Source organism: Chroicocephalus ridibundus, chromosome 4 (assembly GCF_963924245.1).
Source record: "Chroicocephalus ridibundus chromosome 4, bChrRid1.1, whole genome shotgun sequence".
In the NCBI taxonomy this organism is placed as follows: domain Eukaryota; kingdom Metazoa; phylum Chordata; class Aves; order Charadriiformes; family Laridae; genus Chroicocephalus; species Chroicocephalus ridibundus.
The window spans coordinates 52746893-52769292 of NC_086287.1; the positions used below are offsets into that span (position 1 = coordinate 52746893).

The 22400-nt window shown below is 47.1% G+C and overlaps 1 protein-coding gene across 11 annotated transcripts in view; it reads left to right on the top strand.

The window, feature by feature from the left end:
- Positions 1–483: 483 nt before the first annotated feature.
- KTN1 (kinectin 1) overlaps positions 484–22400 on the top strand; it is a 77235-nt gene continuing 55318 nt past the window's right edge. For 10 of the 11 annotated variants that reach the window (XM_063332389.1, XM_063332390.1, XM_063332392.1 and 7 more), the window contains exon 1: positions 539–687. The gene's annotated coding sequence lies outside the window, so the exon portion shown is untranslated. Of the gene's footprint in view, positions 688–22400 lie in introns of all 11 variants that reach the window. The other variant, XM_063332385.1, reaches the window with a different exon arrangement.

The following is a 22400-nucleotide window of genomic DNA, read 5'->3' on the forward strand; positions in this document are numbered from 1 at the left end:
TGCTTGTGGGGGGTCTGAGTGGGTGATCCCTGTCCATGGGTGGGGAGATCCCAGGGGATACCCGTGTGGGTGGGTGAGCCTCATGAATAGGTGAGGGGTCCCTGCGTATGTGTGTGCGTGGGTGTCGGGGATCTCTGCGTGGGGGCGGTCAGCGGGGTGGGATCCCCAAAGGGAGGGATATCGGGGAGGTGGGATCCTGGCGTGGAGGGGATCTGGGGGGTGAGATACCCCAGTGGGGGGAGTCTGGGAGGTCGAATCCCTGCGTGAGAAGGGGTCTGGGAGGTGGGATTCCCGCGTGGGGGGGGTGTGTGTCTGTGGGGCGATCCCCCGTGCACAAGGGAAGGCTCCGGACGGATGTCCTCACACGCGTGGGACACCCGGGTGGGAGGAGGCGCGGGTGGGCCATACCCTGCCTCCAGGGCTGGGCTCCCCCGGCCCGGGTGGGCTCGGGACCGCCGCAGAAGGGGGGGATCCTCACGGGGAAGGGCGTCGGCATCGGCGGCGTCGCGCCTTTAACGGGGCGGGGGGGCCGGCAGACGCGGCGGACGTGCGGTGCCGCCTCCTCCCGCCCTCCCTTCTCTTCCTGCCCGCCAGCGCCGCGCAGGCACCGGCTCGCTGCCGCCGCTCCTCCGTCCCCTTCGTCCCGCTCCGCCCGGCCCGGCCCGCCTCGGCCCGCCGCGCCTGACGGTGAGTGAGTCCCGCCCGGGGAAGCCCCCGGTCCGGCGGCGCGGAGAGAGGAGGCCGGGGCCTCCCCGCGGCCTGCCCGGCGAGGGCCGGCGGGACTAGGCCTCGGCGTGGTCGGGGCGCAGGTGGGCGGCGGGGCGGGCCCCGGGGCTGCGGCCCGGCTGGCGGGTTGTGGCTGGGCGGCCCCCGCCGGCTCTCCCGGGGCCAGCCTGAGGGGGGAAGGCCTAGGGAGTCTGAGGGGGAGGAAGCCGGTCCCACCCGCGGCCGTGGGGCGGGGGGCGGCCGCTGCTGTGGGGCCGTCGGTGCCTCCCCAGCGCATCTCCCGGTCACCTTCCCGAAGCCAGGTTAACCGTTAAAAACGGGGAAAAAACCCAAGACAGCCCGATGTATCGGTCGTTTTCTGCGGGGCTGTGTCGCAACCTGCCCTCTGCCAGAGGAACCCACCTGTGCGGGGCGCCTTAGTCAAAATTTACCCCCAAAATCTGATTTTTATAAGAATTCCCTGTGGGTGTCAGCGTGGACTGAATGCTGCAGTGCCCGGCTGGCCTTGCCAACTTCAGTGAAACGTTGCTTTTTGCCAGGTATAAAATAGCCGGGCCCGTTTTGTGTTCCTCCGGTGGTGGTATCTGCGCACAGGAGGGTATACTGCTTTTTTCCCCGTGTTCATAGGCTGCATTTGGCGGGGGGATTTTATTTTTCAAAGTCGCCTGTGCCGTCCGATACAGGGGAAAAAACAAGAAAGGGGGGGAAGAATAGTGGGGGAGGAAAAGTTAAGGTGGCAAAACTACATCTTTTGTACCCGACCAATTCCAATTGATGAAGCATTTTAATTAAGTAGGTGGTTATAAGAGTAATGTAGCATAGCATCTTTTCTGCATTAGGCAGTGCCAAATGCTGATTTCTAGTAAATGTGTGTGCTTAAGGCTTATCAGTTCATAACCTTTTTTTCCCAAAGGCTCTTCTGTGTGTTTTGATAGCTGTTAGAAAAACTCGAAGGTGGTGATTTCTTGCTGTGTGGAAGTGAGTTGTGGAAGAAGAGCTGGGCTGATCCTCTGCTGTAGTCCTGTTTAAAATTCTTTCTCTCTTCTTTAGTGTTTCTATTGCTGCCTCTGTCCAACAACACACATGCCGTATTTAGCAGATGTAACTGACAAGTTCTATTTAACATCTCTTTACATAAGACAAGGCAGAAATCCCTCACAGGAAAGTTGGAATTGATGGCTGTGAAAGTTAAAAGGGGATTCAGTTCCCACGTTCCACTTTCTTTCACGTATTTTTCTTGCCCGTTCTCTTGGTGGATCACTCATGTCCTCCTCTTTGGTTTGGGCTGGAAGCGTTTCTCTGCCTCGTGGACCTCTTCCCTATAACTGCACTGTAATTTCTGTCTGCGAACAGGCTATGCAACTCGCTTTACCACATATTTTTTCTCTTGCCTCATATGCTGATGCTGCTTTCTGCATACTGTGATTAAAATAACTTTTGTGTGTAACTGCAGCAGGGAAAGGTTGGGGTTTGGATGGAAACACTAATTCTCTGTTAGAGTTATTACCAAATGGCTTTTTTTTTAAATTTGTGGGTTTTTTTTTCACCCCCTTTATCTAGGTAGTCTCAAGAAGGTGCTTTCTGCTCTCAGGAACAGCAGCAGTAGAATAGGAGGAACACAACTGGTTTTTAATTTGATCCTTTATCCCTCGCTGCCATAAACCCCCTATTACAGATAACTTAGTTGGCCGACTACTGTGTTTTTGAAACCCCTTGAAGAAAAGGGAGAGGCTTGCTCGAGCCTGTATAAAACTGTGGTGTTTGTTATTGAAGTAAGCCATGTACCAGCTTTCCTTTGCATCATCCGCTCTTACTGCTGGGGATTAGATGGTTATGGCTCAAAAGTGTCTAATCATTGCTTGGTCGTTGGCACTGTGAACCCAGGGTTAACAAAATCCTTCAGAAACTGAAATTCCCCTGTGAATTTCAGGGGGTGATGGGTATAGATTAAATGTGGTTTTGGCCAAGACCCTTAAGCATAAGGACACGGGTGGAGAGGACATGTGTTTTATTTTAAGCATCGAACTTCGTTGCTCCTAATCCCTTCCCTTGCGGCTGCCAAGACACCCACCTCTCACCATTGACTTCTCGAGAGCTTCAGCTCCCAAGTTTAGTTCCCTGATCATACCCCAGTGACGTGTCTGAGTAAATAGCGTGAATACCGCCCGTGCCGTCGCGGAGGGGTGGGAAGAAGCAGAAGACAGGAGGGTAATTCTTCATTCCCATTCCCACTGTCTGCTCCAAAAGCCGTGGCAGCAAGCGGGCCCATAAGAACCCGAGAGCAGAAGAGAGCCCCCGATCAAGTTTAGTTTTCCCCGTTTATAGCACCCATCCGTGCCATGGGTGCCTTTCTGAACATAACTGCTTTTAAGGTAAAACTTGATTGGTTTATTCTTCGTCCCCATCCCTGTGGGAAAGCTGTTGGAGACCCTCCTCTAAGTCTCTGAGCATTTGCTGAATTTCTGTCCTCATGGTGTTTATGGCTGGTTCGTATAATTTGTTTTTCTTCTAGTGTTGCTGTTTGGTTTAAATAGTTCTTTTCCCTCCCTGATGTAATTAGAGGGAGCAATCAGATCCCCTCTTGACCACTTGTTTTGATAGGTTAAACAAGTCAGAGTGTTTAAGTCTCCTCCTGTTGGTCTCTTGTCAATATTCTCGGGGTTTCCTTGTCAGTAAAAACCTCTTGCCGTTACCCATCAAAACCTTTTTAATATAAAGGGAATTTTATGCATCTGTGTTTAGCTCTTAAACTTCCTGCTCTGTGTTGGCAAAACAGTAGGATTGGACTGTTAAAGAAAAAAAAAAAAAAAGAATATTTTTGGGGGCCTACCCACTGCACTGAGCTCTCAAACTTTTTGACGTTCCTTGGGTGATCACTTTAGGCTAATGAGACAGGGAGTTGCTGGGCTAAATCTGTCCCAGACAAATCACTTCTTGTTAATGACTGTGCATAAACTACAGAGATGATAGATTGGAGAACTACCAGCTCGTGACTCTTAGGAATCTGTTTCTCCTCTCATCATTATACAAGATGTCCAAGCAAAGAAAACACATAATGCCTTTTAAAAAATAGTATTTATTTATATTTTGAGAAACATAAAAGCTTCTTCCTGTTCGCATGCCTGAACTACAGCTGGTTGCAGGAGAGGGGGTACTTCTGAGCTTTGAAATCTTCACATTTCCTGCCAGAATGGAGCCTTTAAAGTAATTTCTTGCAATATGGACTTGTTGGCGCTTTTTCCAGGCTGATGCCTGTGGTCTGTAGTTTGGGAATGCATCTGTGCCCGCTGGTGTGGGCGCTGCCCGAGAGACTCGGGTTCCTGCCTTTTTCGCCCCTGCAGCGTGTAATGGTGGTTGTTAACTTCCAATGAGTTTGGAGCAGGAGCAGCAGCCCTTGCATCGATAAGCACCGTATGTTGATCTGGACTCTGCTGCTTCTTCCCACTGAAGAATTGGTGTGTAACTGGTTGGAGGGAGAAGCAGAGTGGATCCAGGTGCTGCACCGAGCAGTGAGACGGTACGCAGGCATCCGCAATTCCTGCCATTCCTCTGCGAGGGCTTTTTCCCCCCCTGCCTCCACGTGAGAACTAAAGTAGCATCTGGGCCAGGTTCCCTGCGTTTGAACTCGTCCCCTCTCGGTCGCTGCCATGCCTGAGTGCAGGACTGCTGCAGTCTAATTAGATTATATTAGAATGAATAAGTGAATCTTAATAAATGAGCTTATGGGGGCACTGTCAGGTCAGCTTGGTCCCTAAATATAGGTCGTGGGCAGAGCGCAGGCTTGGTGCGTTATCTATCAATGCAGCAAAATTAAACGGAGATCTCCTGGGAACGCACAAATTCTGCTGCCTTGCCATCTTGTCGGCCTGGATGCTCCAGTGTCTTGGTATGAGAAATGCCAAAATCCACTCGAATGTGAGCATTCTTTAAGCTTGGTGGGGAGCTGGAAGGGGGAAGTCATGGCTGTGGAAATTGTAGTAATCTGAGGTGCTAAAGAATGCAAATCTCATGATCCTTTTTAATGCTTCCCATTTAGCTAAAGGTGATTTTTATTTATTTTTTTTTTTAAACGAAGTCTCTTGGAGACTGTGGAAAACAGGGAAAAAGATAAATGGTTTGTGTTGCACATATGCACGTGAAAACTCTGGAAAGCTCTGACTCTTCCAAACACAACTAAAGAATATTGTCTCCTTGCAACTCTATTATGCAAATAAGTAGTTTAGGACCTTCAAGCCTTGAATTTTGCTGTGCAATGGGTGGGGGATGGGAAGGTGAGGAGAGGGACAGGAACTGGAAGGTTTGTGTGTTAATCAGAATTAAAATAGTTACTCTCATGCAGCTCTCCTTGTTTTCTGCCACGTTCTTTGGTTTTTGTTAGCGCTTTGTGGCTACGCTGCTTATCAAGATTCACAGCTCTAAATTCCTGTTACTGAAGAGAAGAAGTAGATGAAGTTCCTTCCCCTTTTCTTCCCAAGAAGATGTATTTTAAAGGATAGCATTTTTTCTTTTTCAAATGAAACCTCATCTTTTGCTTGTAGATCACTGAGGCTGCATTATAACTTGGAGAAAGTGTTTGTAAATGCGAGCAAGCTACTAATTTTCTCACACTAATAATCCCTATTATAAATAGCATGGTCCTTCGCTGGCATTAACAGCTCCCTGCTGCTGTCGCTGCCGGATGCGCAGGATTTTTAGTGGTAGTAAGTTATAGGAAGCAGCATTTCTTGCAGGTTTTTGCTCTTTTCCGTTGGGCACCCTTCCTCCTGGCTGATCCCGCTACCCGGGCTGGATCTGCTTGCAGCCAGGCAGTCCTGCAAATCCCTGCTCTGCTCGAGAACAGCCAGTACATCACTATGCTCTGCTGCAGGAAACATCTTTAATCCCTTTTATGCTGTAAAGTTGAGGAAATAGAGCAAAACTCCTGTTTTCCTTCAAGTTGTAGTTGAATGACTAATTGAGCATCGGGGAGGGCTTTTTCCGTCTCAGAAGAGGTGTGTTGATGTTGTATTAATTGAATAGCTAACCTTCTCAGCCCGCCTGACTGGTGTCCAGCTCGTCGAGCATGTGTTGAATGACCCAGGGAACATAAAGCTGGAGTTCAGAATTACGTGGGTGTTGAAGGCTTTTAAAGCCTGATATATTTATGCCTGTGATTCATGGCGCTTCCAAAAACAATCCAGCTCTCATCCTGCGGAGGGGAAGTACCTCGGTCCGGTGTTATCATCTTTCGTTTAGCTGTGTCACCTGCCAGAGTAATATAAACTCAACCTGTGTTATTTCGGGCTCCTTATTCTTTTGCTTCCAAATCCCACCCTGCAAAGGTTTCTTGTAGAGGAAACGGTGGCTTAATTCTGCTTTACGCTCTTCTGTATAGGCTGAAAATGGTAAGCAGGGTATTTTATTTCAGGGATGTGACAAGTTTCAGTACATCTCGTTCCTGTCTGTGATGTGAAAAGGTGTCTTTTGTCTGTCTGCAACCACGCAGGAAGGAAGTTGTTGAGTCCAGCAGATAAAAAGTGCTATCTCCTCCTCTGTGCGGGGGCAAGTTGCCTGCTCAAGCTGCCTGCTCCTCGGCTCCACAGTGCTCCGCTCCCGTCCTGCTTGTAGTAGGGTGGAGGGGAGAATTTTCATGGGAAAATGTGAGTGGACTCATAATCTATTTGCAAGTGTGTAGCTGTCAAGGAAGATGACTAAGCTATTGCACAAGGTGCAGTTCTTTGGGGAGCGCACCAGGATTGGACCGGATTGTGACTGACTGATAAGAGAGCCTATAATATCAGTCAGCTGATAAATTTATGATTACTTGTTTGATCTGACCACTGGCTACAACTACTTTTTCTTTTTTTTTTTTTTCTCTTTTTCTTCTGCCTGTTTGCTGTTAGGTTTTAAGTTGAAAAGTCTGTACTCAGTGAGTACAAAGGAAAAAAGCCCAATTTATTGGAGGAAGTGGATGGTTCCCAAGCTTCTGGTGGGGAGTGCTGTCTGGCAGGAGTGCTTAAAGCCAGTGACTTGCATTTCACTTGCATGGATGTCTCTCTGCCCTGCACTGCTGCCAGGCTCTGGCACAGTGTTCTCCACCTGCCCTGGCGCACAGGCAGCATGGAGGGTGCTTACTCTCCCATTTATCAGAAGGGAAAACTGAGGCCAGGTACTTGTGGTTGAAGATGCCAAGAGCGCCTGCTGATGCTGTTCTCTTGGTCCCATTTGTGACCCGGCCCCCGGGGCATGCTGCCCTGGCTCTCCTGGGCTGGCAGTTAGCTGTTGAGTGAGTGGGAAACCACTCTTCTGAGGCTGTTCCCATATGCCTTCCTTTCAGGGTCTCCACTGCAGTGTGGCTGGGAAGCCAAGTCTGGTCTCAGAAAGCGCTGTTTCTTCCTGCCTCCTGAACCAGTTTGAAAGGCTGCTGTGATAATTAGCACTGCTTTGTCCTCTAAGTCATTATGTTGTGTGGGGACATCCCAGCTTGGCTTTTCATGTAGGCATTACCTTTTTCTTAATGCTATATGCTGTGCATGGACCTAAAAACAGGTACATGAAACCACTTGCAGCATCTTGTCTGCCCTTGTCTGTTTCGGCTCCAGGTATACCCGAGAGCAGCAGCAGGGCAGATCATACCCAACTGGTCTTTCAGAGGGCATTTCCAAATCTGAGCAATGATTGGAGTGTAGCAGTGCTGTGCCAGGAAGGGCTCTTTCCCCTGGGGCTGGGTGGGGATTTTTCTGCCTCCTTTATCTTGCTGGTCGCTGGGGAGACTTGGCCTGGACCAGGCAGTGTCTGTGGTTCTCAGTGGGGTGCGGTGCTAGGAAACTGGCAGAAAATGGAGTTTATGAGTGAATGCTGTATCCCATGTCACACCTGCTAACCTTTGCTTGTGTAAATACCTGTTGGCAGTGTGTGCGGCTTCAGCTGTGGTGGGCTGATAAAGGACTGTGCTGCTTTTTCTCTTTACACTGCCTCGGTTTGTATTTACAGCAGTGGTGGTGGAGGTCCATCAAAGCCTCACTTCTCCAGGTTCAAACTCTGACCAAGGACGAATTGTTTGCCCCACTGTTTGCCAATAAGGTGTCCTCACCAAGCCTGTCCTAGCGTGGACAACGAAAAGCATTGTCCAGAAGAGAGGCGGAGGTAGCATCTCAAAACTTTGGAAACCACCAAGCTGCAGGGAGGATTTATGGAGGTTGTCTTCGGATTTTACTGGGTGCCCTGGGCTTTCCCATGGCAGCTCAGTGGGGAGTACCACCAGCCCTCTCTCATTACCTTCACCTAAAGTCACTTCCATATCTACAGCCCGTGCTACCCTACCACTAGGATTGGGTTGCGTGCTAAATTTAGTAAACCTCTTTACAGCTTAGCCTGTGCATGTGTTTGTAAAAACAGATATTTTTTTTTTTAAGTAGCTTTTAATGGGTTAGAGCCTAGCTCAAGGTGCATGACAAAGGTAGGCTTTCTCTCCAGAGGTGGTGGTACACCAGGCCGGTTGTGGAACAGGTAGGCTGCTTCTCCACCTCGATGTACCCCAACGCATGGATTCAGCGAGGTGCAGAGTGCCGTGGGTGGGAGGGAAGGTTGCTGAGGCACAATTACGACTTGCGTAACGTGGTCTGCAGTCTGAGGCATGTGAAAAGTGCTAGCGAAGGGGTTGGGTTTCAGAAGTTTTAAAGGCTTGTGAAAATTCTTCCTCAGATGTTTCCATTACAAGCCTGCCTTTTCACCTCTCCTGCCCCTCAGTCTCCCAGTTTCTACCTTTTTTCCATGCTGCTTCTGTGCCAAAAGAAGAATTTCTTGGCTTCAAATCCAGTGTGCCTATTTCTAAGTAGATTTCTTAATCCCTGTTCCCCATTAGAGGCTACTGGAGTAATCGTTTGAGGTGTAACCAAAGTTGGAGGCAAGTAAGTTGATGCGGAGAAGTGTTAGTTCACTCCTCGCATGCGGAAGGAGGAGCAGATTGTGGGACAGCAAAGCAAGGGGAGTGAGAACCCAGAGAAGCGTGAGAGAAATGACCTCAATTACTCTGCTTTTCTGTTGCTGAGTGTTTTTAGGCCTTTTTAACAACCTGGCCTGTTCTTGAGTTCAGATCAGAGCTGTGCTGATCAGTAAAGCTGAGTGCATTGAAGGTGTGTGTGCGCGTGGGTTATGAGGCTGTTTTTAGGGGAGAACTCTGAGATGTTGGGGTATTGACTTGAACTCAATGTTCTGAAAACAGTGAAATGCATATTTGAAGTCTCTTTAGGAAACTTTTAACAAGCTTGATCTTTATGGTCACAAGGGAAGAAAACGAGGAAACCCTTAGAGATGCACTTTGAACACATCTTTTGGGGAGTTTCTTCTGTGTTGTCATCCAGCTCCCAACATTGTGCTGTATCTGGACTTAAACAGTGAACTGGATTGTGGAACTAGGACCAGTATGGTGAAGGAGTTTTGCAGGGGCTGCTGCTGCTCAGAGAAACATCAGCGAGCCTCAACATCGCTCACCTGCGGAATCAACAGCCACACAAGGAAGGTGGGAAAAGAAGGTTCCTTCACTGCGTGGCCCAGCTGTAATTCAGGTGTGTTAAGCAAGTCTGTGGAGGAGCTGGAGCCTTTTCCCTGATGCTGGAGGGGAGCTTAGTCTCCTACTCGGGGTGTTTAAGACAAGATGCAAATATTGCCTTGGAGTCTGTTGAAATACTGCAACGGTTCCTGGGTGTGTGTGACCTTCTTAAGCTGCCTGCCAGATCCCAAAGGGTCTGGGCACTGAGGTGACATTGACTGTGTATCATTTCTTAATGCTTAATGTGCGGGTACCTTCAGCAGACTGTTAAATGAAGCACAGAGAGGTTAACAAGGTGAAAAGAAATGTTATGGAGAGGAATGTGTGGTGCTACTTTTTAGGTGCACGTATCCTTGGTGTGGGAGTTGAAAGGATGGTATCTTGGTGGAGTTACAGCCAGCGAGGTCCCTGTCGTAGTGCAGGAGGTGTTTTGGGTAGATGAGGAGCTCTTAGTTCTGCCCTTGATAAATGGGCTACAGGCAGTGTCTCAAAGGAGAATGGAGAGGGACCTTAACACTTCATCTGTCCCAGTAGGGAAATGACGATAGCTGTTTCTTAAGCTTCATGTTGTGCTTGTAAATCGAGTTAGAAGTTCCAGCTCATAATGCAATTTATACTTTGAAATACACTGGGGTAACTTGTACGGTGCCAGTGCTCTAGGGATCACTTCTAAAGCCTCTCCAGTTCCTTAACCATTTTGAAACTTGACTTCTAGGAGTATCAATAGCACCGTGTTCTGCAGCATAAGGGATCTAGTTTGGATATAGAAGTGCTATCTTTGTGCCTGTGTGATAACATACTTCAGGGTAAATGTTGAAGGACAGCTTTGCTATGGAGCAGTCAGACTATCTCATATCTGCTGGGGAGGACTTGGCGATGGGAGTCTGCTCAGCCTGCGTGCTGGAGCAGAAAGTCAAAATATCAGTGTTGTAGGAAGCCCGTTATCTGCAGAAGCTTCTGTGGCTCAAATCCAGCCCTGAACGTACCTCTACGCATTCTCTGTGTTCAAAGGGTTTTATAAATACAGCATGAACAATGTTTTAATCTGGCAAATGATTTTAAACTTGATGCACAGCTGTAATAACATCCAACCCGCTTTTGCAGGTGTTGTTCCTAAGGTGACTATGGATTAAAACGCCCTGATTGCTACTAGCAAAAGAGTGGTAGGTGCCTCTTGTATCAGTTAAAGCATGTTCCCTGTAGTCCTAGGGCTCTGGTTCGCCTCTGTAGTGAAGTGGCAGGAGCGGTGAGAAGGAGTCTTCTGCTGCTTTATGGCCAGGTGAAATAAAACACGGCACCCACGCTCTATCCGGAAGCTGCGGCTTCACCATTGCAGCACTGAGCACCTCCTTGGATTGATGACTGAGAGCGTTTTTCCGACTTGTGGTCAAAATGCATTCATGGCCTGTTACTACCCATTTGTTCCCATGCCAGCATTGTCCTCTGGCTTGAACCCTGCCCTGCAAGGTGGGAGCTGCAGGAAGCAGCTCTGCTGGGCACGGCCCCCTTCGCTTGGGTGTAGTTCCAAGCAGTGTAGCTCTATGTGCATGGGGGGAAGCAAGGGGAGCAAGAAATGTCTGCTCAAGCCTGGCTGTTTGGATTTTCCGATGTTTTCGTGTCTTTCTGAATCACAACTGTGGTATACGGTATTAAAAGCAAAAACAGGCATGCTGATGCAGTGCCTGCACAGCTGGGCAGGCTGAAGAGGAGGCAATTCCAGCCTGGGGAGGCTTGTAGTATTCCCCAAGTCCTAGTTTGGAAGTTCTGCTGCTCATGTTGATGATAACTCTATTTATGATGCCTCTTGTCAACTTCTAGGAACTTTGACTTCTATATGTTGAGTCTGCGTTCCTCCTATCATGTAGCCTAAAATGAAGTCGCCCTTTTAAAATCTCAGGGTTGAGAACTAGCTGCATACTCCTGAGTTTTAAACTCTTGGCATATTTGAAAATTTATTACCACTCTGAACTTTGGTTGTTTAACTGATGGATACTTTTTTTTTCCCCTCTGTATTGTATGTGGTGAGAAGGGAGAAAAGTCTTGCCTGTTGATTTCATCTCCCTTTCCAGCTGAAGAATTATCAAGATTTAGCCTAATAATGGAGTACAGCAATCTAGTTTCAAATGCTGCTTTCTGATGCTCTCATTTAGCTAGGTCTGTGCCACATTTCCAGTATTTTGATGCAGCAACCACACTTTCTTTCCCTTTAGAGAAAACTGAAATCACTCAACCGCTTAGACATAATGTGTGCAGTAAATAGTATCTTAAAACTTCAGGTAGTTAGAAGAAACCACATGAAAGCATCTAGATCTGATACGATTCACAATCACTTACGAGTTTTGATTACCCTCTATGAGTTAACAACTCTCCTTTAACTTACAGCCTTTCCAACGCAGGTCAATCTCGTTTTCCTCTAGGCATTCATATAGAGGAGAGCATCTGTCTGCTGGCGGCTTCTCCTGTTGTCCATTGCTGTTTAACAATAGGATCGTTGAGTCACCGAGAGGTTAATGAAGCGCCTTTTTTTTTTTTTGTCAGTGGTCCAATCTCTTTGTATAGTTGTGTGGAACAGCACACTGAACAGAAATAATGGGAAAATCTTGTTGGTGGAATGACCGGGGTTGTTATTTTGCAATACCAGGGTAAAGACCTGCTTAAGCTTCAGGCTTCTAACTGTGTACGGGGTGGCTGATTACAAATCCCTCTGCAAGAACATTAAATGTGAGTTTCTCTGCATCTTTTGCGCTTAATGGTGTTGGAGCTCGGGGGATCTGAACAATTACAGTTGGTTCAGCGGTAGCTTCCCATTTAGTGTTTAAAACAGTTTTGTTATGATGAGTCTTTAGGGGTTTGGCATTAGAAGAAGGGTGAATTGTAGCCCTTAATTATGAAGTGCAGGAACAATTGCAGCCGGACAGGCAGGCAGTGGTCCAGCTCCTCTCTTACTGGGCGAGCGATGCTTTTGTGCTGTGCCATCCCACTGCACAAATGACTGGAGCAGGCTGTCACTAGATTGATTTGGTTTGATCCCTTTTAGGAAAGGCTCTAATTTTGGATTTCTGACAGTAGTCCTTCAGGCTTCTGCCCTGTTGCTCTGAGCAAATGTGTTACTGTGGCATCCCGTGTGGGATTAAAAACCAGCTATTAAATCCAGTTGTACTGGGACACCAGTGGGAAAGTAATTGCTAGGAAAGACTTGAAGGCGCAGTGTTTTGCTGGCAGCCTGGTTCCTTTGCGTGTACAGGTGATGGAGAGCTTTGAGGAGTCTGCGGGAATTAAGCTTGGGAAGGTGCGGGATGGGGTTGTGCTCTGTGGCACGTGGGTGAGCTGTGACTTGCCAGATGGCACCCGGGGCAGGGAGAGACTTCTTTCCCCCTATCTCTTATCCTGTGGGTGAGGGCATCACGTGCTCAGTAGATCTGGGTGATGGTGGGACTTGCAGGAGTTCTTGCCAGCGGCACGGCTCCAAGAAATTCACCTTTTCCCTCCGACACACCTCTCCAGTCTGGGTTTCACCTATGGTTTGAGTCAAAGTACGCCCGATATCGCTGAGACATCACTCAGCCCCAGCCCTGCCTCCTTTCCAAGTGTGTTGTTTGGCGAAGACATCGTCAGGCGACTCACCAACCACACTTGCACTGCGGTGTGCTTCCAGCAGAGCTTGTGCTGGGAAATGGAAAACACAGGACTCCTCCCCGGGACACAACTCCACTTTTTTTTTTTTTTCCCCCCTCCCGGGAGCTGCTGAGCCTCCGTGGCAGCTGGTGTACGTATGGTAGTGCCTTCTCCTGTGGGGAATGTTAAAAATACACGCTACATTTTCCCTTTCCACATACCAAAATATATTAATGTGCTGCTGCTCTGATTAGTCATTTCCTCTTCCTTTGTTCCTTTCGCAACAGGGTGAAGGACTGTGGGCACATGCTTCAGTAAAATCTTGTATGGTTAAGAAGTCTGGTGCTAGATAGATCCTCCTGGTTTAATACCCGTCTTTGTTGGCAGAAGATGACTTCTGTTCTCAATCCATTAAATACACGCTTAAAAATAAGTCTGGATTAAGTCACTTTTATGGTATTCATACTAAGAATATCTTTGCCGGATTTATTTTTGTAGGGGAAAGAAATTCTAATATGAACGAAGTTAATACTTCTACCATGAATTTAATATATTCTTGCAGGAAAACTTCAGTGATACATTGCTGTAGGAAAATTTCCAAATTCTCTTGTTTATTTCAAGGCATCTCATCTTCCCCCTGTGCCATTACCTCTGTGCACCCCGAGTTCCTGCAAGACCTCGTTCAGCGTGGGTGGAAAACTTGGTGAAAGCCCCAGTGTGACACTGTTGGGCCGTATGTGGCTCAATTATGGGATAGCTTTGGCAGCCTCCACGCCATCAGGGTGTGGAGGTACGAAGGTTAGTAAATTCAGCTATACGGACCCGCTTAAACATTGCTCCAAACGACTTGCCAGTCCTTCAAGGCTGGATTTTTTTTTTTTTTTTTCTTCTCCATTGCTGCTGCTGCTTTGGTGAGAAATTTGGAGAAAAGCTTTAGTATTGGGTGGTCTGGAGACCTGCAGGACAAGTGGCAGGTTTAAAACTTTCTTGTGTGTCTGAAGAAATTCAAGTGAGTAGGCCAAAATGTGGTCTGACCAATATGGTTAAGGGAAAAATTGAATAGGAATTTGGAGAATCGAGCAATAAATTAAGACAGACCTTTTTGTAGGTATGTGCAAACTTCAGAAATATGTCCCCTAAACAAAATGCCATCCTCGTTAGCAATCTGTCATGGTTTTCCCATCGTTCTGGCACTGAGGACATCTGCTTTGCCCTGGATTCGAAGTGGAGGACAGCTTGTGCCTGCCCGGGGAGGTGAGACCCAGGCAACAGCACTGCTCCTGCCTGGCAGCCTGGGAAGAAACGGCGTTGGTGGGGTCGTACGAGGCTCGCGGGGAGGTAAAATTACCTCTTCTGGGATACACAGGCAGATAATACACTTGGATATTTGCAGCTCTTTTATATAAAAACCTGGATTGTTTTTTTTAAAAATGAGCATTAGCCTCCCAGTACTCAGATGCCATTCATACTTTCACAGCAATCTGCTAAGGCAAAAAAAAAAAAAAAAGCTGGACTGAAGGCATTTTCTTCCTTTGTTTCTGTCTCCTCTTATTCTACATTTATTTTTTTTAAATATAAACAAGAATACATAATACAGGAATGTATATTTAGGTAGTTATATTTACTATATACACTAGGAAAGGAAAAAGGTTTCATTCCAGCTGTTTTTTATTTGCAGACTGCTGTGAAAGTATGAGAGGAATTTGAGTACTGAGAAGCTACTGCTTGTACCTGCTTTCCTCTATCCTTCCATGCTTGCAGAGACTGAATTGGGTGTAAATAGATGAAAAGGCTGTAGCAGCCTCAAATTTCTCAAGAGATGATCTTCAAATCTTTTTACTTGGAATTTGAGGCTCTGCCTCATTTGTGGCCAGAGGGGGATCAATTGTGTAATTGCTGTGGGTGCTGTAGAGCTTGTTTTAATCAAGTTAGAGTATGGCAAAGGTAGGTGCAGAAGTCTCAGAATAAATATACTTATGCTGGTGCAACTTATTCCTGTGTCAGAAAAGGATTAAGCCGTGTTGGAGGAAGAAATCCTGGTACCCTCACAGCTGAGACTCTTCACCTGCCTTGTTTTGGCAGAGCCAACTTTGGGAATGACACTGCCTGCAGTTATGTCAGCAGATGGTGCAGGGGATAAGATGGGTGACCCAGCTTTGTCACCCAGCTGAAGGACAGTTGTGCTGGTAATGCAAAAACCCTGTGCCCTCGGAAAGGGTGTTGTGACGGCTGAAAGAGCCCCGGCAAAACCCTGAGAGAGCCTATGCGGGCTGTGCCGTGCTCTGCACCAGAGCTGCTGTGTCCTGTCTGCCCCCGGCTTTGGGAGATGATAGCTGTGCTCTGATGGATCCAAGGTGAAGATTATACTGTGAATGTATATTTATACAGTAGACTACAACAGATGTGAAAAGGCCTTTGTGGAAGCGCATAGTGGCTTTAAAGTTGTGTAAGTGGCTTGTGTGTGGTAAACCCGAGCTGCTGTGGACTGGCACGTCAGCTTGGCATCTGCAAACCTCTGTGAACTTTCCGGGCGGCTCATCAGGATAACAAAATAGGCATGGCTGATCCCTTCCTCCTGTCCAGGCGCTGGGCACAAACACATTTCAGGTGCGGCTGTGCGTGTTTAATGCGTCTGCCTGGCTGACCCAAGAGTCCTGGCTTAAATTCTCACCCTGTTCCTGCTGCTGGATGGGTTTGTGTTGCAGGAGACCCCTTGATGCTCAAAAACTACAGGACTTGCAGAACTGCTTCTCAGACTAATGATCTAAACTCAGCCTTGGCTATTAATCTGCTAGCTTTGTCTCTTATTTTTAGTATGTAATCCTGCATTAATATGGCCTGGGTAAAACCCCAAGTTCTAGCATTGCCTGCAAAGCCAGAATGAAGGAGTTAATCAATGTTGGGTTTACGGCAAGGTGTTGTCACACCTTGAGCAAACCTGCCAAAGCCATGCATAGCAATGCAGCTGGGCAGTGTCGTGGTGAGAACAGCGGAGGTTGGTTTTAATCAAGTGGATATGTTGAGACTACTAGAAATGTAAACTTAATTCTTTTCTAAGTTGTGGCTAAAAGGTGCAGCTGGCTGGGTTTGTTGGCTTTGGAGAAGTGAGCCTTGACTGCTGCCCGGCTTCTACTGACGTCTTTCCTTGCCTTAGCATCAGCAGAATTGTTCATGCTGTTGGATTCCTATGGCTGCTTGTGCAGCCTCTTTTGCTGTTGAACTGTGCCCTTTGATAAAATGCCCACCACGGGGAAACAACAGATGTAGCTGGGGATCTTCTGGCTGGAGCCACTGCGGGAGCGAGCGAGTGACCTTGGCTGCCATCGCCACCCGCTTGGGATGCGAGAAAAGCCACAAGCTGAGAAAATCAGTGTCTGTGTTGAACCTTTAGTTTAGAATTTACTGCTCTTTGGTCCTTTGTGAGAAAATGTAGTTAGTGTGTTTTTTTTCCTTCGTATTTTGAGAAGTGTAATTTCCCAGTTCTCCACGCACAGAAGTGAGCGGTGATTTGAAGAACAAATGTCAGATCTGCTCTCCGGGTGTTTAAATGCCTCTCAAATAGTTCACGGTGTTGTGGGCAGAGCATGTCTGTACACGAGTGTGTGATGGAAGGATCTGGGGAAGCCTCAGGAGCTCCCTGGAAATAGTGATGGGAAGATGCACGCTTGCAGCCTAATGCTGGGAGCCCTCTCTGGGCATGGTCCTCCCCCAGCACCCTCCTGTTGGAAGAAAGAAGCGTTTGATCCTTTACAGGCACTTTGGAAGAAGGTAGTGTAAAGATAACTTGTTATCTTTTGACTTTGGAGATAATAGACGTGTGTTAGAAGTTAGTGATTTTAATGGAAAACTTGAAGTTTCTGGTGTCTGGTAGAGCCGAGGGTGCTTGCTTCTAGCCTTGATGGGTGCCAGTTTTTATTTGAAATAACTTGCTCTCGCGAATGCGAGAAATGTTTTGGTCTCCTGAACAATATCAGTGTCTTCATGCTCATGTTTTGGTGAACCCCGCGGGTTGCTGGAGGGAAGGATCTGTGCAGTTTTGGGGTATTGGGGCAAGCTGCCGGGCAGCAGAGCGGAGCGTGGTTTTCCATCCCGTTTCTCGCTCCGTGCCAACTGCATATACATGCATGCTTTTATCCCCGGATAAATTCGAGGTTGCTCATTCTGCTTTCACTGACGCTGATTCCACCTCTGGGCTTTATCCCGCAGCCCAGGTGGTTTCAGGGTGTCAGCTGCCTCCCGGAGAATCCCTGCCCTGCCTTAGCTTGTCTGAGCTTGCCTGGAGGGCCGGGCTGTGCTGGAAACCTCCTGCCTTCTCCCGGCAAACCCTTGTGGGAGGCACTGGGGTGCTCACCGCTTGGACAAGAGCAAGGTCATCTGCCAGACAGTGGTGGCAACCTCCTGTAGCCATATTGCGCTCTCGGCTTGCTCTTGGCATCGCTGCTGCAATTTGTCAGGTGTTGGCTCTAAAGATGTATTAAAAAAACCCAAACAAACCAAAACCTAAAAGTAAAGGCTTTTGTTGAAGCGAAGCTGCTCTTCTCTGGAATTTAATAAATAGTGAGTCTGTGTTAACTAACATCAAGCAACTGAGAGCAGACAGAGCCCAACAGATGGTACAAACAGCGGCATGTTTGGAATGGAAAATATTTACCTAGAGGGTATTTGAGAAGCACTGAGATTGTGCGCTGCAAATGGCTTAATTGTATCAGTGTAATCAAGTGAAGGAGAGCAAGATTTATTGACAAGTCTCATTCTCCTCTTGCTGTTAGCAGTTTGTAGGGGGTGTCAAGCACTGCTGAGCTTCACTTGAACAGGACTCCTTCCCAGAGAGGAGAACTTTAATACGTGAATGGCTCAGTCTGTAATTTCGAGTGTCTACAGCTTTCTGCTGCTGCTGCATAAATCATGCTGTCAGGGCAAGTATTTAAATGAAAGAGACTCTGAGCTTGAACTGCTGTTTGTTATGCTTCCCCCCGGTCTTAGTTTTGAAAGGACTTCTGTAAACAGAGCATGGAAATAGAGCTATACAAGTAGAGTTTAGAAAGAATACAAAAAAAAAAGCAGGTTAAATCTTCCCATCCACATCAAAACTGGCAGGGCCACTTAGCCCTTTAGCTGTTCTAGGTGGTGGGTGCTTCACATGCACCTCTTAGTTGTGCAAATTTAATGACTTGTGAGAAGACTGTGTGTGATTTTTTTTTTTTTTTTTTTACTGGAAGCTGTGCCTTTTTCCTTACATAGGTGGCAGATGAGATTTATATGTGATATCTTATTTTCCTGTCTTAAAAATGGTGTTCAGGTGTAGCCGGCTCCTCACTGGTGTTCACTGGGCAGTGTGGTTTTTGGGAATGGGTAACCCTTGAATGGGAAGGGTGAGGAGGATGCTGAGTCATTGCCAGGGCTCCCTTTGTTCCCAGCGTTGCTCACCTGCTGAAATTAGCCAGGTGTTAATGAACTTGAAGCAAGTTTGATGGCCTGAAATCCCTGCCTGCTCTGACAGCTCGGCTTTCACTCGCTGCCTCCTGATGTCACCGTGCAGAAGCTCTGCTGTCCTCCGTCTTGTCTTGGGGCGTGAAGAACATGTCTTGTTTCTTCAGTGACATACAGGACGGCTTAAAAAAACCAAATCCAAACCAACCAAAGCTCTCAACCTGCAGATTTTTCTCGTACTGTAGCAATGCTGATGTTAAGTGAACTGCCTTTAAGTTTTTCTGGCAGCCCTCCTTCCTAGGGAGCCCAAGAGTGCTTTAATTAGTTAATGCTCATGAACAGAGTCACAGAGAGCTGGTTGCTCCCACCGTGGCTAAACATCTTATTTAATTTTATATTTTACGTGTGGCAGATCTGGGTTTAGTTGCCTTGTCCAGCTCAAGCTGCTGGGCTTCCTCTCCCAAAGAGCTCTGGGGGAAGATGAGTTTGGGAGCGAAGCTGTTCCCAAGAGGATCCTCTTTGCAGCTGGCTGATATGGAGTGTGTTGCTTCCTGTGTGCAGGTTAAGGAAAAAATATTGTTATCTATTTGAGGAATTTATTGAATACAGATGCTCCTTTGGGACTTCTTGCTGTATTCCTCACGACTGTTGAAAGTGAGGGCTTTCTTTTAGTCAGCTAGCCAGCTTGAGAAAATCTCAGGGAAATACCCCAAATAAGGAAACTGTTGCCTTAGCTAAATCATATGTGGTATCTCTTAAACTGCTTAGTATTTTTTTTTTTAAATTACCTTTGTACCTATATTTTCCCCCCTTAATGTTAGTTTTTCAGAGAGACACAAATCCCTGGAGATTACGTGCATCTCAGGACCCAAGTGTTTCTAGAAGCTGTGCCTCTGATGTGCTGGGGCTGGGCTACGAGTGACTTATTAGCCAGATGCAGCTATAATTTATTTCTGTCTCCTCAAGTAAGCTAATCCCCTGGACCGAACTGGATGAATATCCCATGAAATGTGGTATCTGTGCAGGGTGAAACTTGAGATTTAAATGCAAAAAGCGAAGGGTGTGTTACGAAATGCAGGGCAGTGTTAACTAGCAGAGGAAGTCAGGTGCAAGCAATAATACTGGAGCTCAGAAATAGTTATTTTCTGTGGCACGGGCTCTGTTTCGGGGAACAAAAGTGCGATTCTTTTGTTAAACGCAGGATGGGAACAGTGACCGAGTCTGCGCGCAGGCTGGGACAGATGCGGTTTGTTCCCCTTTCTCAGAATGACTGAAGGGATGTTGTGAGTTCCTGACTTAACGAAGGAGACAGGAGCGTGTCTGCAAGTGGGGAGCCTGGCACGGGCCCTGGGCAGCCCGGCTCTGAGAAACGTGCCCAATAAATATCAGGTTAAATATCAATAAATATCATATATGGATGAAAGGTGAGTATTTAACTAAATACCTTGAACTTTAAACGTAGCTGAAGTCGCTGGGCCTGTTGTTGGCAGCAATGAGGAGGTGTGTACGTGCAGTTTCTCCCGGGTGTGCCTTGCTGGGGAGAGCTGTTGCAGCCACCACCAGAAGTTGTCCAAGAGAGGGCTGTGAGTGAGAGAAGTCCCCTTGCAGCACTTCCAGGGGGGAGAATTAATATTTTTGTGAGGGTATCTCACGTTTCAATAGCTAAAAAGAATGGAAGGAATGGCAAAACTAAATCCTGAGCAGCAGTTAAGCTGGTATGCGTAATGTAGCATTCACTTTTTTCTGGTTTAATAAAAGGAACTTCTCTGTCCTGTTTCTTTTTGTATGGTGTAGGATTTTCCCCCCCCGGCCCAGATTGCTTCTGTTTTTTTTCTAGATGGCTTGTCAGTGTAATACAGAGGTATAAATGGGAACAGAGAAACTTTTTAAATAATTGTAGGTTGTCGGAGGGCAACTGGGAACCGTGTGTGAGCCAAAACACTGTCTCTTTACCCCCATGGCAAGGATGCCACTTCATAAAGATGTCTTGACAAGGGCCAGATGGTGAAGGATGTCATCTTGTCATTCTGCATGAAGGATACCAGCAGCAATGTATCCTTCTAGAAGTGATTTTTAAATGCCCTTGCTCATGCTGGGCTGAGATAGAAAACTAGTGTATAACTATCAGAGTAGAGTGCTTGTTCGCCATTCCCAGGTGTTCTTAATCAATTCTAGTTACATTCTCAGGCTTTTACTTCATTTTTTTGAACTCTGCTTCCCTGGATTTGTGCGTTTGTAATTCCCCGTTGGACTTTGGAGATCAAATCTTCATGCCTCTGATAAGTGTTTGGGGTGGAAGCCTTCATCTGCCTCACGCTCTGCTTCACCCTGATGAGCGAGAGGAGGACGGGAGCAGTGACTGAGTCTGATGCTCTGAAACTCAACATTGCCAGGCTGCAGGGTGCAAGCGATGCCATTCCACAAGTGGAGTTGAGTCGGGAGGGGAGAGCAGGGCGGTGGACGGAGGTTCGGCAGGGCTTTGGTACTCGGCCAGCTCTGAGATAAGACCTCATCTTGTCCAGTCCCTCTTCCCCACTCGGCCTAGCAGTTACAACTATGTAGTTACAGCTCCTCTTGAAAGCAGATGAAGCTTTTACACACGTCTAGCCTCTCTGGTCTCAAAGCAACAGTCATTTTCTGCTTGTAACTTCATCCTGCCTTGACCATCACACCTCCTGACACTTGATGTCTCAAACTTCTACAACATGTGTTTTGCTAAGCGCATGATTCGAGCTGAGCATCTGGCCTCGGGCACTAGGAAAAGCATAGGGACGGCTGCAGGGTGGGATCCTCCCAGCGTGGCTGAAGCAATGGGATGAATTCCCAGCCAGCTGCGTGCTTCTGTATCGGCAAGGCAGAGGTGGACTTCTCCGGGATCTTTGTGGTTAGGTATTGTAAATTGTTGTGGTGATATATTGTAATGATCAACTTAATTACACTTCTGAAAATTCTGCTTTAATTACATATTTACTTTGGGGATTATCTTCTCCCGTAAGCATTCAATATTGACTTTGGCTGAGACAACTTTTCAAGATCTGCTTCCTTCAAGAGGTGACTAATATTAGATCACTTAGTGCAGGAAGCTGGTTTTATCAGGTAGCTGCAACTAATCATTTTGAAAGCTCCAGCTTAGTTGTGAGCATCTGTGCTTTTTCTTCCTAAAAGACAAGCTTTTCCTCCCATCCCTCTCAGCCCTTCTGAAACTTTCTGTGCTGGATGTAACTCTAGACCCAAGCCTTTTCAGTGAGCTGCAAGTACGCAGAAAATAATTACAAACTGGGAGGAGACTTACGGTTAAGACAACTGATGAATAATTAGTGTATTGAAATGTTAATCTTCTGTTTGGATAACTTAATAGCCAAATTAGAGTTCCCACTCCTTGCTTTCTGTGCTGCTCAATGCACTGTACAAATATATTATCACAGTAACTCCTCTCTGTTACAACATACTATACTAAGAAATTATTACATATAACAACTCTTCCCTCTTGAGCTAGAGCCAGGCTCCAAACCAAGCTCTCGCCAACGTGGCAGGATGGCAAGCCAGTTTGAGAGCAGCTTCCAGCACAGCCAGGAGTTGAGGTAAAGCAACCTTAAATGTAAGACTATCAGGTATTTAAAGAGCAATCCTCTGCCCAGAAGAAAGGAAAGCCTGTCCTCTCCCTGTACCATGCAACTTCATGCAACTACATGAATTTTATTCCCTGTTCTACATGAATTTTATTCCCTGTGCCATCAGTAGCCACATCTATTTTCTTTTTCTAAGCAGCCGTGGAAATACTCCAAGCAGTATTGTTTAAGGTGTAGAGCAGTTCCCCCTCCAACTCTGTTGGGGTCATCTTGCTTGTGTCTAAGCCTATGTGAAGCTCTCGTCCTCAGCTTGGTTGAGGAGAAGCAGAAGGACATACTGATGTATAACTGTGCCTAGGGTCACTAGCGGTACAAGCTTCTCCGAGTGTTTTTTGGGGACCATCGCACGTCTTGGCTGTGTTGGGGGATGCTGCAGTTGGGCAGTGGCTGCAGAGAAGGTGATGAAGACAAGAATGGGTCTCCCCAGGGACAGTTGAGTTGAAGAGTCGTCTTTTCTTGTGTAGAGGGAA